Below are 15,987 nucleotides of genomic sequence, written 5' to 3' on the forward strand. Positions count from 1 at the left end.
AGTTCCTTTTCTGGGGTTTTGTCCTGTTCCCTTACTTGGAATGTATTCTTTTGCCTCTTCATTTTGCCTCTTTCCCTGTGCTTGTGTCTACGTATTAGGTAGGTCAGCTACGTCTCCTGCTCTTGGATAGGTGACCTTATGTAAGTGATGGCTTAGGAGGCTTCCAGTGTGCTTCCCTCAGTTCTCAATGTTCCAGGGGTGACCCCTATGTGGGCTACGTGTATCCTTCTGCTGTGGCCTGTTTGCTCTCCCTGTAGGCGCCCAGGGAGGCTGAGTTATGCTCCTGGCCAGCTGTTGTAATGCTCAGCTGCTTGTAGTTGTTGTGGGCCCTTCAGTCTCTTTATCAGCTGTGGGGAGCCCCAGCACAGTTGGCTGCAAGTTCTAATACCACATTTGTGTTACAGTATTTCTTTTAAGTGAGTAGGCCCCCAGCGTGGCAGGTTGTTAGGCTCAGGGCCTTACAATTGCTGTAAGCCTCTAGCCTATTAGGTCTCTTGCCAGCTCTCTGAGGATTGCAGCTGGGTGGGGCTGGCCTCAGGCACAGGAGCACCCAATTGTTTCAGGTTTTGGAAGGTGGAGCAAACCTCCTATGTGGGTCTTTGAGAAGTACAAGTCTTCTGTGGCTGAGAAGCCCTGCCCACAGGTCCACACACACAGTCAACACAGTCCTGCCCCGTGTGAGCACCCCGACCTCCCCAAGCGGACCCAGTCTCTCCACGGCGGGAGCCCCACACACTCCGCCACCACCCCACACTCTCCACCTGCTCCTTGTGCACACCCTGCCCTGCTCAAGTCAGCTCAGTTGCCAGGCTGCAGAGAATCCAGTAACCAATCTATGCAGGCCCACACGTTGCCTGAGGGCTTGTTGTTGGGTGGGGCTAGTCTCTAGGGTGGGCTGCCTGCCCTGGCTGAGCTGGATTAAATCGGTGCTCTAGTGGGTGGAGCAGACCCTGGGCTAGCAGGCCTCAGGGAGAACTCCAATGGCGTCTGTGTCAGCACGCTCACACCAGGCCACAACAATGGCTGCCTCCAATGTCCCAGTCCCTGGAGAGGTCTCACCCCTCACCGAGATGCACTCAGGGCCTATTAGGTGAGTCTCTTGTCACCGAAGCACTGTGCACCTTTCTTTCTGGTGATTTTAGGATGCTTTCTGGAACGGGTGAGTTTGTGCGCGGGCCCTTTAAGAGCCAGTTTTAGTTTCTTTGTGAACCGGGTTTTCTGGGGGTGCTACCCAATGCTTTAGTAGCAGGCAAAGTCAGATATTATGCTGCTGGTCTCAATTGTGCTGGGTCCACAAAATGCCCACAGCGGGGGCGCTCCCCGGCTCAGGGCCCCGCGCCTCCAGGGAGGCTGCGTACCTGTGAGCTGCTCCCGGCGGCCGTGACGCTGGCGGCTTGTGAAGGCGGCGTTTTTCCTCTCCAGAAGGGAGTCTCTGCCTCTTCTACCCCAGTTAGGATTGTCCGTTGTTGCAGGAGTTCCTCTTATCCAGTTTTCAGTTCTGTCTCAGGGGTAATTTTTCCACGAGTAGTTGTAAATTGGCTGTGTCCACGGGAGGAGGTGAGTTCAGAGTCTGCCTACGCCGCCATCTTGACCAGTCTCCTCCAGCTAAGTTCTAAACAATGTCGGGCACAATGTCTTTTTCATTTTGCATCCTCAGCTCTCTGTTTGTGCTAGGTACTATATACTGAGTGAGTGCATAAATGAATGAATAAATGTTGTGCTGCAGACATGGTAGATCCTTAGGCATTGCCTCTGAGGTAGAAAATCTGATCTTGGTGGGTAGGCAGGGAAAGGGAGAGAGACGTTCAAAGTGACACACAAATTTTGTTTGAGGCTTTTCTCAAGTCCCATTGAAAATATAAATTACAGAAACAGAAATAAGACTGAAAGAGCTATAAGAACGTAGACGAGGTAACTTCTAGAACTGGAAATCTGGAATGTTGATTTTAGAAGACTCACAGCTTAGGCTTCCTTCAGGCTCAAACTTCTATTAAATATGGAGGCCATTTTATTCAGCTACTTTGGAGATCTGATTAAATATCAAATTTTTGACCAAGAGAGAAAGAAAGAATATGGAACCTCAAGAGACCTCAAAAGGGACGTATTTGGAATAGGAGAAGGGAGAAAAATTGGAAAATATTCCCTTCAGGGAAATAGTCTTCTCTTCCACCTTTGCACTCCAGTGTATTTCTGGAGCTTTAAGATTTAGTTACTGAGCATATTAATGACCCAGGGAAGCTGTGGTCACTTTTTTAATGACAGTACCTTTTGCATTTCACTAGATAGTTTCCACAGAATGAAATTCCTGCTATTCAAGTTCTATGAAGAGTTAAGAGAATTGGGGGCTTATAGACATGGCAGAGAAGAAGATGTCCCACCTGCTATGCCCCCTCCCAGATAACTGGTGTTCTTCTCTAAGACCTAAGACCAGATAATTTCAGTTCAACAGGCGTTTGTTAAGATATGTGGGTGATATAGCACCCTATTTATTAAAATCTGCTCTATGGAACAATAGTCCCATGAGATGCTCCATGAACAAAGCATTCTGTAAAATAGTTTGGGGAAAGCCACTTAATCTCAGCATCTTGTTGGAGATGCACACTTTACATTAGCATGGAAAAGGCTCTGAGAAGACCTGCAGTAAAGAAAACTTAGGATTCTTGAGCTAATTTGACTATGCAACCTTTGTGTGCGTGTGTGTGTGTGTGCATGTGTGCGTGTGTGTGCTTGCGTGCGCTTGTGTGCGTGTGTGAATGCTACTAATGCTGTTGGGGAAATATGTGGTAGAGGAAATATTATGGGCATTGGAGTCAGACAGACCTGGGTTCAAATTTAATTCTTACTGTTCAGAGCAACTGGTTTAACTTCTCTAAGTTCTGTTTTTTCTTTGTAAATTGGGTATAATACTTCACCCTATAAGATTATTGTGAGTATTAAATGAGATAATACATATCCTAGTGTCTAATTCAGAGCATGGAATATAAGTATTTAGTAGTACTGGTGACCAGACAGGTGAACATTATTACACAAAAAACACCAGGGTAGGTGTGTGTGGGATACAAAACTGAACAGGTTAGTAGGCCTTATATCAGAGAGGCTAAGTATGTATCAGGTATTTACAAAATACATATAGACCTCTAGGTCAACATGGTGCCATGTGCCTGGGGTACAACACTGTGTGAGGCGCAGATGACCCTCATTCCCATGAGGTTTACTGGCTTGCTCTGGCTGGCATTTGTGTTCTCATAGCCTAATTCACGCTAGAGCTTGTCCCCCACCCTCATGCCTAGTTGCCTTCATCTTGACATTGAGAACTTTTTTCCCCATATTATCTCTCCAAGTGTGGGCTCTTGAGGGGGGTATTTTGCTGCTGGAGTGGCTCTCTAAGTACTCCTTATAAATTGAATCCATAAAAGCTCAAGAAAGTTTCACGGATGACGACCAAGTGCTTAGAAACTTGGTGGGGAGAGGAACTGAATGGCAGTGGGGACAGTGCTTAGAAAGCATCATGTAAACTGTAAACTAGACATTAAACATTGGTTTCCCCTTCCATTAGGTAAAAAGAGAATCACCGTTTCTAAGGTTGGGGGAGACATTTATAATGGTAGTTTTTAAGGATAATTTATAGGAATACTTAGTTACTGCTAGAAAAATGATTTCAGGAGATAAGGGTTACAAGGATTATGAAAATAATAGTTAAGTGTCCTTCTTTGTACATTTCCCTAGATTTATTTGAGTGCTAGCATTTGCATTTATGTGGAGAATAATGGCAAATGCTCAAAATCATCGATCAAGTGTTTGAGAAGATTTTTAAGTTTTTCAAATGGTTTCAAAGAGGGAAAAGGATTTTTTATTCCTTATAAAACCTTCTTAGTTCCCTTATGTATATGTTTAAAAAACAGGTCTGTTTTATGAATCTATTGGCATAGAGACAGTGCTTTCCTGAGCCCCAGGTGTGCAGCCTCCGTAACTTCTATCTACAGCACAATCTTTGAAGGCACAGGTTTCACTCGGACGACTTAAGGGGCCTTGCAGGTAAAAGAAAGGAAATGTCAGCTATGTGACTGCTGAGGGACAATTTCCTATCCCAGGAAGTGACCTTGAGATGCTGTTCAAAGTACCTGTGAGGGATGCATGGCTCATTTTGAAGAACACGTGGGCTCGGAAATGGACTGCCCTCTCGGGTTGAGCCTGCCTTCTAGTGTGGGGGCACTAATGCATTTTAACAGTATTGCCTACACTAGGGCCAGCTGATCAAGAAGAACAGCTGTTGCTTAGCTGTTTTCAGTCTTTTTGTCTTGCAAAATTATGTGTCATTTTGAGGTTTGGGGAAAGGATGTGGTTGAAAAAAATCCAGTGAAGTGGGAGTGAGGTGAGGAATCAGATCATCTGTATTAAAAAATGGCCATTTATTAGGGCTTCACTCTGAACCAGGGACAGTGCTAAATGCTTTATATTAATTTTCTTATTTAATCGACACAGCAACTCTATGACAGATATATGATTGAATCCAAATTTTAGATTACCTCCAATTTACTGAGGTTTAGAGAGAGAAAGTGAATTGCCCAAAGTCACAAAGCTACTAAGAAATGGGACTGGAGTTTGAAGCCAGGTCTGTTTGTATTGAAACTGTTTTCCTTTTAGTATATATCACAATGCCTATACAACAATTACTACTATCATTAACTACCACTACCACCAAACCAACAACTAACATGGATTGAGCCCAGATGCTGGGCTGGATTATCTCATTTAATCCTCCCAACTAGTCTTTGAGGTAGTATTCTGGTATTGTACCTTTTTAGAGATGCAAAAACTGAGGTACAGAGAGGGTAACATAACTTAAGTCACTCATCTAGCAGGTCGTGGAGGCAAGCTTTGAGCCCCGGCAGCTTGACACTTGGCCCTGTCCTCAGTCACTGCATTACCTCCTGGTTAAGAAGTGTCAGCGTGCCCATGAACCCTGTAGACATGGCCTGAAGAGAGGAAGTTGCGGGCGTGTATTAGTGTCCCAGGGCTGCCGTAACAAAGTACCACAAACTGGGTGGCTTAAACAACAGAAATTGATTGTCTCAGTTCTGGAGGCTGGAAGTCCACAGTCAAGTTGTTGGTAGAGTTGGTTCCTTCTGGGGGCTGTGAGGGAAGGATCTGTTCCAGACCTCTTTCCTTGGCTTATAGATGGCTGTCTTCATGTTCACATGGTGCTCTTCCCGTATTCATGTCTGTCTCCAAATTCCCCTTCTGTGTAAGGACACAGTCATATTGGAGTAGGCTCATCCTAATGACCCCATTTTAACCTGATTACCTCTGTAAAGGCCCAGTCTGCAAATAAGATCACATTCTGAGGCACTGGAGGTTAGGATTTGAACATGTGAATTTTGGGGGAACACAATTAAACCCATAACAGGGCAGGTCCAGAGTTGTAAGAAAGTTCTAAAATTTCTTCAAGTTCAAGTGATTAGAAGAGGGGAAGAGAGCTAGAGGAATCTGGGAAGCCCTGAGGATGGGTAGAGATTGAGCTCAGGGAAAAGCAGTAGGGATTTCTGTCTAGGAGAGAGGCCATATCTGGCTGGAATATCTCTCCTGCTCTGGAACCCAAGGAGACATGGCAGAAATGGGTGGTTTTTCACAATATATAATGTGTGTGCTATCCCCTGGATGTGTCCCAGAGAGTGATAGGCTAAGGTGAGATACAGTGTGAGACTCCTGTGAGAATACTCCCAATGTAGGGTATGGATTTTCTATGAAAAATCAGTAATAAGTCTGAAATTTAGTAATATATAGTTATAAAGTGTGTATGAGAAATACATGCTCCATAATTATATTGAGAGAGTAATAAATATTTAAAGTATGAAAGAAGCCTTCACCAAGAGATGGATTGGGTTTAAAATTACTCCAGGGTAGTCTAACTTTGAATTACTGCAAATATCACTCACATGCTCATTCATTCATTCATCTGTCAAACATTCAAGAGCATATATTCTGGGTCCTGTGGTAACTGCTGGGAGAATAGTGAGATCAACGTCATTGTTTCTGGCTTCAAGGCAAGTTTATGTGTTAAATCATCATAACCTCAAAGGAGAAAATTCACTATTGTGATATGATAATACCCTCCAATCCTCATGACAGTAACCTCTGGATATGCAGAAAAATCATTGAGGGGCATGGATAAATAAAAACATTTCTGGGACTCAATTTGTATTAATTACTTGAGCCCGTGGAGGCCATACTTGAGGAAAACTTTAAGACCTAGACCAAGACCTATTTTAAACTGAGAAAATGTTGGTTCTATTCTCTCTTGGGAGTGGTGTTCTCAGAGATAAGAGCTGTATCTATCCTCATCTCCTCTCTGGCTCTGTCCCTGCTCCCGCCCCACCTCCCCCAATATGTCTCAGGATCCAAGAGGACATCTCAGAGTTTGACTAATGTTCCACAATCTTTCCTCCCAGATGCAGTTTTAAAGGCTCCCCAAAAAGTCCTTAAGGAGATTAGCTCTGGATCAGTTTAGCTGTCACTAGAGGGCTCAGAATTGCCCTTGACTGCCAGAAGCTGTTCTCTGGATGTGATGCCAAGTGACAAACTAACGGATGGCAGAAGGACCTAGAGGCTGTCTGAAGACATGGAAGGCCCTAAGATACCACAGGGAAAAGCTGGGAGAGGGTACTGAGGAAAGCCGGGGTCATAGAAAGACTGTCTGGGGGCATTCTGTTGGTGGGAAGGAACCCTTCTCCCCAACATTGGAAGGTCTTGGGCTCTTCATAGGACTCACTGGGATTAGGCCTGGAGACCTATAAATTCCCGGTGCACACAGTTTTCCTAAGCAGGTGGATTCAGCCTTCTCAAAGAGGGGTCCAGTTCTAGGGTAACACACTTCTCCATGCCTTTGTATCCCTGGCCACATATCCCCTCCAACACTTTGCTTTCATTTATGTTTAAATTACTACCAGCCAGTGGAGCCAAAGATCCACCTACAAGTCCTTGAAGGAAAGTGACCTTTTTTTCTTCCCAAGCTAGGACAGATAATGAGAACTAACAGAGGGTCAAAGAGGATTTTTTGCATGTGAACATATGGGTTTTGGTTAACTCTCTATTTATTTAATATAAAGAGTGTGCTCTACCTGAAACATCATGGTCTATTTTTTTTTAATAAACTAAACCTATTGTTTTGGTCTTTTAAAAATAAGCTTCCACGGCAAAGCTGGGTTTTACGTGTGTTTACTTTTGAAGGCAGCTAAAAGTTATAGAGGTGGGATTTAATCTCCCTCCTTGGGGCATTGTTTGAATGACAACTGTCTGGGAGTAGTGCGTAGCGTGGGCTTCCAGGAAAGAGGAGCAGTTTTGTATTCTCTTTGTTCACAGGCTGCTCTCTTAAGAGAAGTGACTGACGCTTTGCTGCAGAGGAGTAATTGTCTACAGACATAGGTGTGTGGGGAAGGGCTCACACTTGTAATTCCTCACTGTTCTGAAAACCCATTTTCAGCAGGAAGGCTGAGGGTCTCTTGATTTTGCCTGTTTCTTGACTGAGTCTGGATGGCATTACACTCAGTGAGGGAGCTGGGCTCTTCCTCTGGCATTTGTCCCGGTGTGGCCTCGCTTGGGGTCAGGGAGGGTGGTTTGCAGAGCCCAGGAACTGCCTTGCTGGGACACAGCTTGCGCCCAGACTCTGCTGAGCCTCCCTCTTGATCTGATTGATGGCCTGCTCAGTTACTGGTTAAGTGGTCTGGCTGTTGTGCTTCTTGTTGTGTTGACAGTCATGTGAGGCATAACTGGTCCCTATCTTGATATCACTGTATGCAATTGTGGGTCTTAATGAGTTTGGATCCTAGTTTCTTGGGAACCAGTTCTTGACATTCTCAATCTGGGGTTGGCGCCCCTAGAGTGTCTTGTATTTCCTCTATCATATTTATTATACTTAATGAGTGTTTTGTAAGTTAAATTTTTATTCTTAAAAAATTGAACTCATTCACTTATTGATTTATTAAAGTCTTCATTATTTATAACTACCATGTGCCAGGCCCTGTGCAAGGGACTGAGGATTCAGTGGTGGACAAAATATTCAAACAAAGTGAAAGTATGTGAGGTAAAAGTGAAAATTCTCTTTTAAATCCTCCATCTCTCCCTCACGTCTCACTCCTCTGAAGGAGCCTACTTCTAATAATTTAGAGCAGGGGTTGGCGAACTGGAACCTGAGGACCAAATCTGGCCTGCTGCCTGCTTTTGTCAATAAAGTTTTATTGTAACACACCCGTGTGCATTTGTTTAAGTATGAAAGCTCTGTGGTTGCCTTCACTGTAACCACAGAGTTGAGAGTTGCGATAGCAACTGTATAGCCCACAAAGCTGAAAATATTTACTATCTAGCCCTTTACAAAAAAATGCTTGCTCACTACTGATTTAGAGGATATCTTACCAGAACTCTTTTGGTATATTTTATATGCACATATATGTCGATGTTTTGGTTTGTGTATTTTTTCTGAAATGAGATTTTGTTACATGTGTTATTCCTTATTCTGCCTTCTTTTTTCTAACTGCTTGCATAATTGTCTGTCTCCCACATAGAGAGAACAGAGAACCTGTTCACTGTTTCCAGTTGAGTGAAAACAGTGGTCTCTGGCATATAGGTGGTGCTCCATAAATATTCGTTAAATGACTGAATGAAAAGCATATTATTTTTAATAAAGTTCTGAAGTTGTAAATGATTTACTTAAAAAATAATTCAGAGCATACTCAAGGTTTTCCATATTATAATATCCTTCTTCCTCACTGATTTCTTGGATGAGAGAGAAAAAGGAACAATATCCATTTGTCCCTGGAGAATTGTGCAAGGACAGAGTCTTATAGGTGTGAACCCACCTGTGAAATAGGTTAAAATGGAAGACAGGTTAACAACTGGCCATTCTAGGGAACACAGGGCTTTCCATATGGCACTATAAGCCCTTTGCTGAAGCATGAGTGCGTACACGCAGCCTTCTTCATTTGGTAATTTTGTATTTCATGGTTTAAGTTCGTGGGTTGTACTGGTCCAATGCCCATGGCATTACACCATGTAGATACACTGCTCATAAAGTATCTTTCTCATTAATATTTTGTAGCCTGTATTTTTGTCGAGGGATATTCTCTACTAGATGGTAGGAATCATGGATTTAGCTATTCAGAGGGGTCTTTATTTCCACTAAATGTGGGGAGGGTCTGCTTTCTTATCAAGGATATCATTTTCCATAATTTTGGCAAATATTGAGGAAACAGTTTTAGGTGGCTTTATTTGCTTTAGATGGCTTTCTTTTCTTTTTTGGGCCCTTTCCCTTCATGCCTCAAACCTTCCTCCTCTAACGTTGGCAAAGCAGGAGGTGCAGGCAGAGCAGGTGTGTTGCCAGGTGAGGTGAGGTGTGTGGGCACATGGGAGCCGAGGTGCTGAAGCCTTTCCAGGATTTCTGTGTGGGAGGAAAATGGGTGTGTTTTCCACCATCTGGCCCAGGCTTGCTCTTGGTCTTTCTCTCTCCCAGGCATATATTTGGGTTGAGGGCACAAAGTGGCTCTCAGGGTGGAAAATGTGACTCCAGGCAGATTCTTCCATGGTAACTGGGACCTGGAGTGGGACTGTGGCTGCCTAGTGAAGCCAGCCTCTTCCTCTCCACCCCTGCCCCCATCAGTGAGCACTCTTGGGTGGTCACAACACGAAATGAATGCTGATAGTCACAGGATAGAGACCCTTTCAAATCATCTCAAGAAAAGCTGTTAATTATGAGGATGCTGCTGAACTAGAACCAAAACTGGGAAGGTGGGAGACACTAAGGCAACTCTAGACATCAGCTACTTTTTATTGTCTCTCTCTCTCAGTGTCTGCCTCTTTCTGCTTGTCTGCATTCTTTTTATACAGTTATCTTCCTCTGCTTTTCCATATCTTCAGCTTGCTGTGCCCCTTCTGCTTTCCCTACCAGCCTCTCAATTTCTGCTTTATGAACCTATTTTCCATCCCACACACTGATGAATACAACATATTGTCCCCAGTAGCAGTGATTCTTACACACTGAAATCTCTGGATTTCTCCAGATTTCTCGTGAAATCTCATGAATAGGTTGAGAAAGCCTCTCAGTTTGTTCTGGTGAATTCCCTTTAGGTAGAGCACACTTCGTGGTTGAGAATTATTACTTTCAATTTTGGCTATTTTTGACTTCTTCCTCATTCATTTTTTCTCCTATATTTCTCAAACTTTAATGTGCATACCAGTCATTTGGAGATGATGTTAAAATGCTGATTCTGACTCATGAACTATAGGTAGGGGCAGGACATTGTGTTTCTGGCAAGTTTCCTGGTGATGCCAATGTTGCTGGTTGATGGACCACACTTTGAGTAGCAAGGCGTTAGAGCCGTGGTACTCAGAATCTGGTGTGCATCAGAATCAGATGGAAGGCTTGTTCAAATGCAGAGTGCTGGGCGCCACCACGAGAGTTTCTGATCCAGTAGGTCTGGAATGGGGCCTGGGAATCTGTATTTCTAACAAGTTTCCAAGAGATGCTGATGCTACTACTTTGGGGACCACACTTTGAGAACCAGAGCTCTAAAGCCATGACGTTCACCCTTGGCTTCATATTAGAATCAACGAGAGAGCTTTGCAAAATATGTACATCCAGTCCCCCTCCCCACCAGCCTGATTTATTTGGTCTGCAGTGGAGCCTGGTACCTGCATGTTTAAAAAGGTCACCAGGTGATTCTAACGTGTATCCTGGCCAGAGAAAACCTAGAGAATTTAATGGGCCAAGTGGACCCTTTTTCAGCCAGTTCATGATTTGACTGCCTGAGATCAAGTTCTTGTCTGTGGTCTACAACAGCCGTAATCAGGAGGGGTTCATATGGATTAAACATAGCCTCTTAGGCTAAAAATGCTGTGAATGGGCCCGTTTCTGGTAGAAGAAGCCGTAGCAGGAAGATGGCTGATGTTTGTAGCCTGTTGAGGATGACGATACCTAATTCAGGAGATCGTTATAGAGAGTTCAGTGTGGCTGGTGTAGGCTCAGCACAGTGTAGACATTTAAGCACTGGTAGTAGTAGAAGCAGCTCTAGTCATAGGAGTTGGAATGATTGCTGTTCTTTACTTAAGCCTTGTGGCTTATGAGAGATATCCTGAAGGGCAACACCAACATCTTTTATGGCACTCATAGCAAAACAAATATTTGCCCTGTCTGCCACCTCTAGTCTTTGCACTCATTGGTTGTCTGACTAGATTCTGTTATTGGTCTGTGAGTCTCTTGGTTCTAGGGGCCACGTCTCACTCATATAAGCATCCTGGCCATCTGAGCACTTCAGTTAGTGTCCAGTGCGTGGTAATAACCTTCCTATTAGATGAAGGAATGAAAAGACACACAGACAGTGCCAGGTCAAGTGGTGTGATGGAGTTACTGTTTCTGCAGCTCTAATGTGGGCTCAGCCCCCACCTCAGCCTTAAAGAGGGGGTCTTTGAGGATGTGCATGCATCCCTGGAGCATTGCTCAACAATATCTAGACAGTTCCTACTGGAACCGAGAAGTTTTCTATAAGTATTTAATACAACAATTTCATTTTACAGATAGGGATGCTGAGGCTCAGAGAGTGAAGGAACAATTATCTCTGGGAGGTGAATTATGTCATTAATCATCCAGTGACAATATTAAAATGGAATCAGCAGTATAGTTACAGGGGATGAAAACTTGCAAATTTTGCTTACTCCTTCATTTACAATTAGGGAGCTCTGCAAGGCAGGAGAGTTTTTACACGTGCCAGACATTGTGCTAAGTACTTTATATGTATTATCTTATTTTATTGTCACAGTAACCTTAGAGGTTGGTGTTTTTATTAAGCACAGTTCATGAATAAGTAAAATGAGGCTAAGAGAAGCTATGATTTATCCAAGATCACACTGATAGTGTCAGAGCCCAAGAAATCGGACTGTAAAGTCCATGTTCTTAACCAATGCACTTTCTTCCATGCTTTGAGTGAGACCATTTAGAGCATGCCCTGCAAAAGAGGCTAGATGTATGAAAAGTGGGAAAAATCCAGAGTTTAGTTTTAGGATATCCTGGCTTCTTCATTGTACCTGGGTGGATGAGGATCATAAAACCCTAACTGTACCACGACAAGATGGGATCCATGACTGGCTAAGTCAAAGAGCGAAAGGAACAAAGTTCTTGCACATGCTCTCTTCATCCCACTCCCTTCTTGTTTGGATGTGGGCGGTTTTGGTGTTAGGGAAGAGGTACAAGTGGAAAGAACCACTTGGTGAGCTACTGTAATTTTAGAGCTCATAAAATATTTGTGAAAGCTTTTCTCAGAGTCAGACTTGAAACATTTCTTGACTCCCATGGCCTGAATCACACCATGGGGCCAATAATATTTCTTGAAAGAAATAATATTTCTTCCAACCCAACCTTCTTTGTCTTAATTTGTCTTAATTGATGTTACCCAAAGATCCTGAGGGGCACAAGTGAAGAGGGTCTGGTTGGCTGTTACGTGGTATAATTCCAATTACTTATCAGAATCCCTGCCATTTCCTGTGGTCACTTAATAACAAATGAATTTTGTAGCATCTGTCTTTATAATAGTGCAAATTAAAATGGATTGTTGCTGTTGGGGGGAAAAATTAGCTAGAGGGAGTCAGTTAGAAGGAACACAGTGAGAGGAGAAAAACTATCAATATTCTAACAAACATAAGTAAACTAGTTATCCCTCTTCCTTGGATAAATTTAGGAGTTTAAATAGACTGCGGAAGGACTTAGCCTTCAAATTGGACCTGGAGCCACACAATAGATTTATCCTTTCTCCCTTTGATTCAGGAGGAGGGAGAAGAAAATGAAGGTACTCACTCCTCTCGGTGATTAGCTGGCTGCCAGGGGAATGTGCAGAAAGGATTTCCTGTCCCAGGAGCCCTGGGAAGCTGCTTTCAATAGCTTTAATAGTCTTGGTGCTTGAGACGTTAATTTATCTGACATTTGGTTGTTGAAGATGATTTATTTTCCCTGGCTTGTTTTCATCATCTCAGGCACTTGAGAGGGGAAATTTAGAGACGAGGAAATGGGAAAGCAATTCTTTAGGTCCTGTTACTCGAAGTGTGGTCTCTGGCCAGAGCATCACCCGGGAGTCTGTTAGAAATGCAGACTCTCAGGTCCTCACCTAGAACTACTGAATCAGAATCCGCATTTTAACAAGATCCCCAGGAGATTCATGTGCACATTATAGTTTGACAAGCACTGGTCTAGGATGTGGTCTTTGAGATGCTCAAGGAGGGTTGTAGGCTGTGCTGGCCTAAGGTCTGTTAGTTCAGGCTGGTGTAATTTCTCAACACCACACCTAGCACAGTGCCTGGCACCTCTTCCTTCTCGTCATTGTACCCAAGCCCAGTTCTAAGTGCTTCACAAATACTATCTCATTTAATCTTCAGAAAAACTCTGAGGAAGTAACTAGTCCTATCCCTAACTATCTCCTAAAATAGGAATAAAATTGTTATCCCTATTTTATAGATGGGGCAATGGAGGCAAGAGAGATTGAGCAAACTTTGTTTTTTTGCTCAATGAAATTGAAATTGAAGAGCTTAACTTAGAGGAGGCAGCATAAGGGTCATGGAAAGAGCTTGGGCTTTGAGGTTGGATAGACACGAGTGTAATTTTGATTTGTTCTGCATGCTGGCAGGGTAATCTTGGGGATATTACATCCCTCAGAGGTTGTTGTGAGGGTAAAGTGCAATAACTTGGTAGACTATCTAGAAGAATTCCTGGAACGTAGGAGGTGCTCGATGAATGTCTTTCTTTTTCTTCTCCTTTGCTGTTTCCTCCTTGCTCCTTCTCTATCCTTCTCTTCCATTCCCCTACCCTGTGGTACCCTTCTGCTAGCTAACTCTGGTCCATCACTGAAGTCCTAAGCACCTCTGCCTGGAAAACCCCAGCAGTGTGGGACTGAGGTTTTATAATGCATGTCTCTTTAAATATACAGCTCAGAAGGGACTGAATATGAAGGCTTAAATCAATTGTTGTCAATTGTTTAATAAGCATCTGTGACTTAAATGTTTAGCTTAGATGATTCCTATGCCAGGTCTATGCTATGAAAGAATTTTGATTCTGATCTGAATCAAAACCAAGTGCCTTGAGGTGAAATGCGTGGACACATACAGATTCAGCACTTTACCTGGAGTCTGGCTGAGGTAGAATCCAACTCCATCAACTGCTGTCTCCCTGACCTTAGGCCATTCACCAGTGAAACAGTGCAGTGGTTCAGCGCACACACTCTGGTGCTAAATTGCCTGGATCTGATCCTTGGTTCTGGTGCTGGCTAGCTGTGTGAAACTGCAAAGCTGTCTAACCTCTCTGTGCCTCCATATGCTCCTCTGTAACACCGGGATAATTAAACCTACTTGATAGGTTGTTGTGAGGATCAAATGAGTTGATCAATGTGAAGCTCCTAGAACAGGCCTGGCCCATATTAAGGGCTTAAGTAGGTGGTAGTTTCCATCACACTTAACCACTCTGAGCATCATTTCCTCACCTGTATAACTGGGATACAGCCGCCCACAGGGCTAGAGTCTTAATATGCTGGCCTAGTGGGTCTAGCACAGTGTCTGGCCTGAGCAGGTACTCAGCTCATGTTTGTTCTCCTCCTGAACTGGTGAAATACACAGGGTATCCATTGTTTTGAAGAGTTGGCCATGCACTTATGCTTTGGGGGTGTCAAGTTGGAAATTTTTCCTAGGTCCAATTTAAGTTACTCATTGATCTTATTATATGAATCTTTAACTAGAGAAGTGGACTTCGTATGAGCTGAAAACTACATAATGAAATAATAATGATAATAATAAAGAAACAGGCTGAGATGTTTCCAGAGCTCTCCGTGGAGAACTCACTCCTCTCGAGGGGTAGTGACAGGGCAGATGTTGACTGAACTGTCATTTAGATAAGGAGATGCATCCATGGCAACTAATGAGACTGGAGACAGGCTGGGAAGACTCAATTGGCAGCGAGTCAGGTAACAAAATGACAGAAATGGCATCCTTTAAATGGCCTCCCGCCAATTATCAGCTAAACTTGGCATTCAAACTGTCCCAGGCGAGAGGTGATCATGGTGGATCTCTGCAGCTAATTTCTTCGTAGTACTGGGATGCATTATGACAACATCAAATGTAACCTTGCAAGCCTTCTGAGAAGTGAGAAGGCACAGCATGGCGTTTTTCTTATCTTATGGATTGGCAAGGTTGTTCCAGGTTGTTCTGAGGTGGAACTTGGTGTCTCTCTTGCCGTTCAGGCCTGCATGGTTGCAAGCCTTGCCATCCCTCTCTGTCGCTCTTTCTCTCATCCTGAAGCTCTTACTTTTAGAGGCCTTCTCGTACCTGATTATCCAGGTGAGGAGTTTAGATGATAAAGTATATAGCTTAAGATGTTACTTCTTACTTTTGAGAGTATTTGCATTTTATGGTTTCTTAAAGACTAAAAAGTATGTAATTGGAAGAGCACAATTTGAGGACCTCCTGGTATAAGTTGCCTCAAGATCTGTAGGAGAAGCCTAGATTTTGGTGCAGGAGAAAGAAACATTTTCCTCCGAGTGCATTTTGTTCGTATTCAGAGCTGCCGTGGCTTCCGGTTGTTGTCTTGGCCCTGAGAAAAGCAACCTCTGCTCCATGTGAACTGCTCTCTGTCCTTGCTGTCTTGCTCTGAGAGCTCTTGACTTTAATTCAGCTTCTCCTCTGCTCGGCTTAGCCTGCTGGTGGCTCACACAGGCTCCATGCAGCTGAGCAAGGGTCTGAAGACGAAGAGATCACCAAACTCAGCTTAAGCAAAGTGACCTTAACAAATGCCCCAAACCACATCTTGTCTCAGAACATCTAGATATAGCTACAGAGTCAATTAGTTAAAAATATTCTTATGTATTTGCCCTTTTGAGTCAAATGAAGGTCTGTACCTTGGGTTTCTCTTGTGTGTTTGAATGATCACATTTCAGACCTGGAGGTAATCTAGGCCAATGGCTCCCAAAC

At 43.6% G+C, this 15,987-nt stretch overlaps 1 long non-coding RNA gene across 1 annotated transcript in view; it reads left to right on the plus strand.

Moving 5' to 3' along the window:
* Positions 1–677: 677 nt before the first annotated feature.
* Positions 678–15,987, plus strand: part of LOC147912657 (uncharacterized) — a 133,690-nt gene continuing 118,380 nt past the window's right edge. Inside the window, exon 1 of the long non-coding RNA XR_015549750.1 lies at positions 678–1,090. This is a non-coding gene — a long non-coding RNA (uncharacterized LOC147912657). The remainder of the gene's footprint in view (positions 1,091–15,987) is intronic.

This window comes from Ceratotherium simum, chromosome 34 (assembly GCF_057802395.1).
Source record: "Ceratotherium simum simum isolate JZ-2026a chromosome 34, ASM5780239v1, whole genome shotgun sequence".
Lineage (NCBI taxonomy): Eukaryota > Metazoa > Chordata > Mammalia > Perissodactyla > Rhinocerotidae > Ceratotherium > Ceratotherium simum.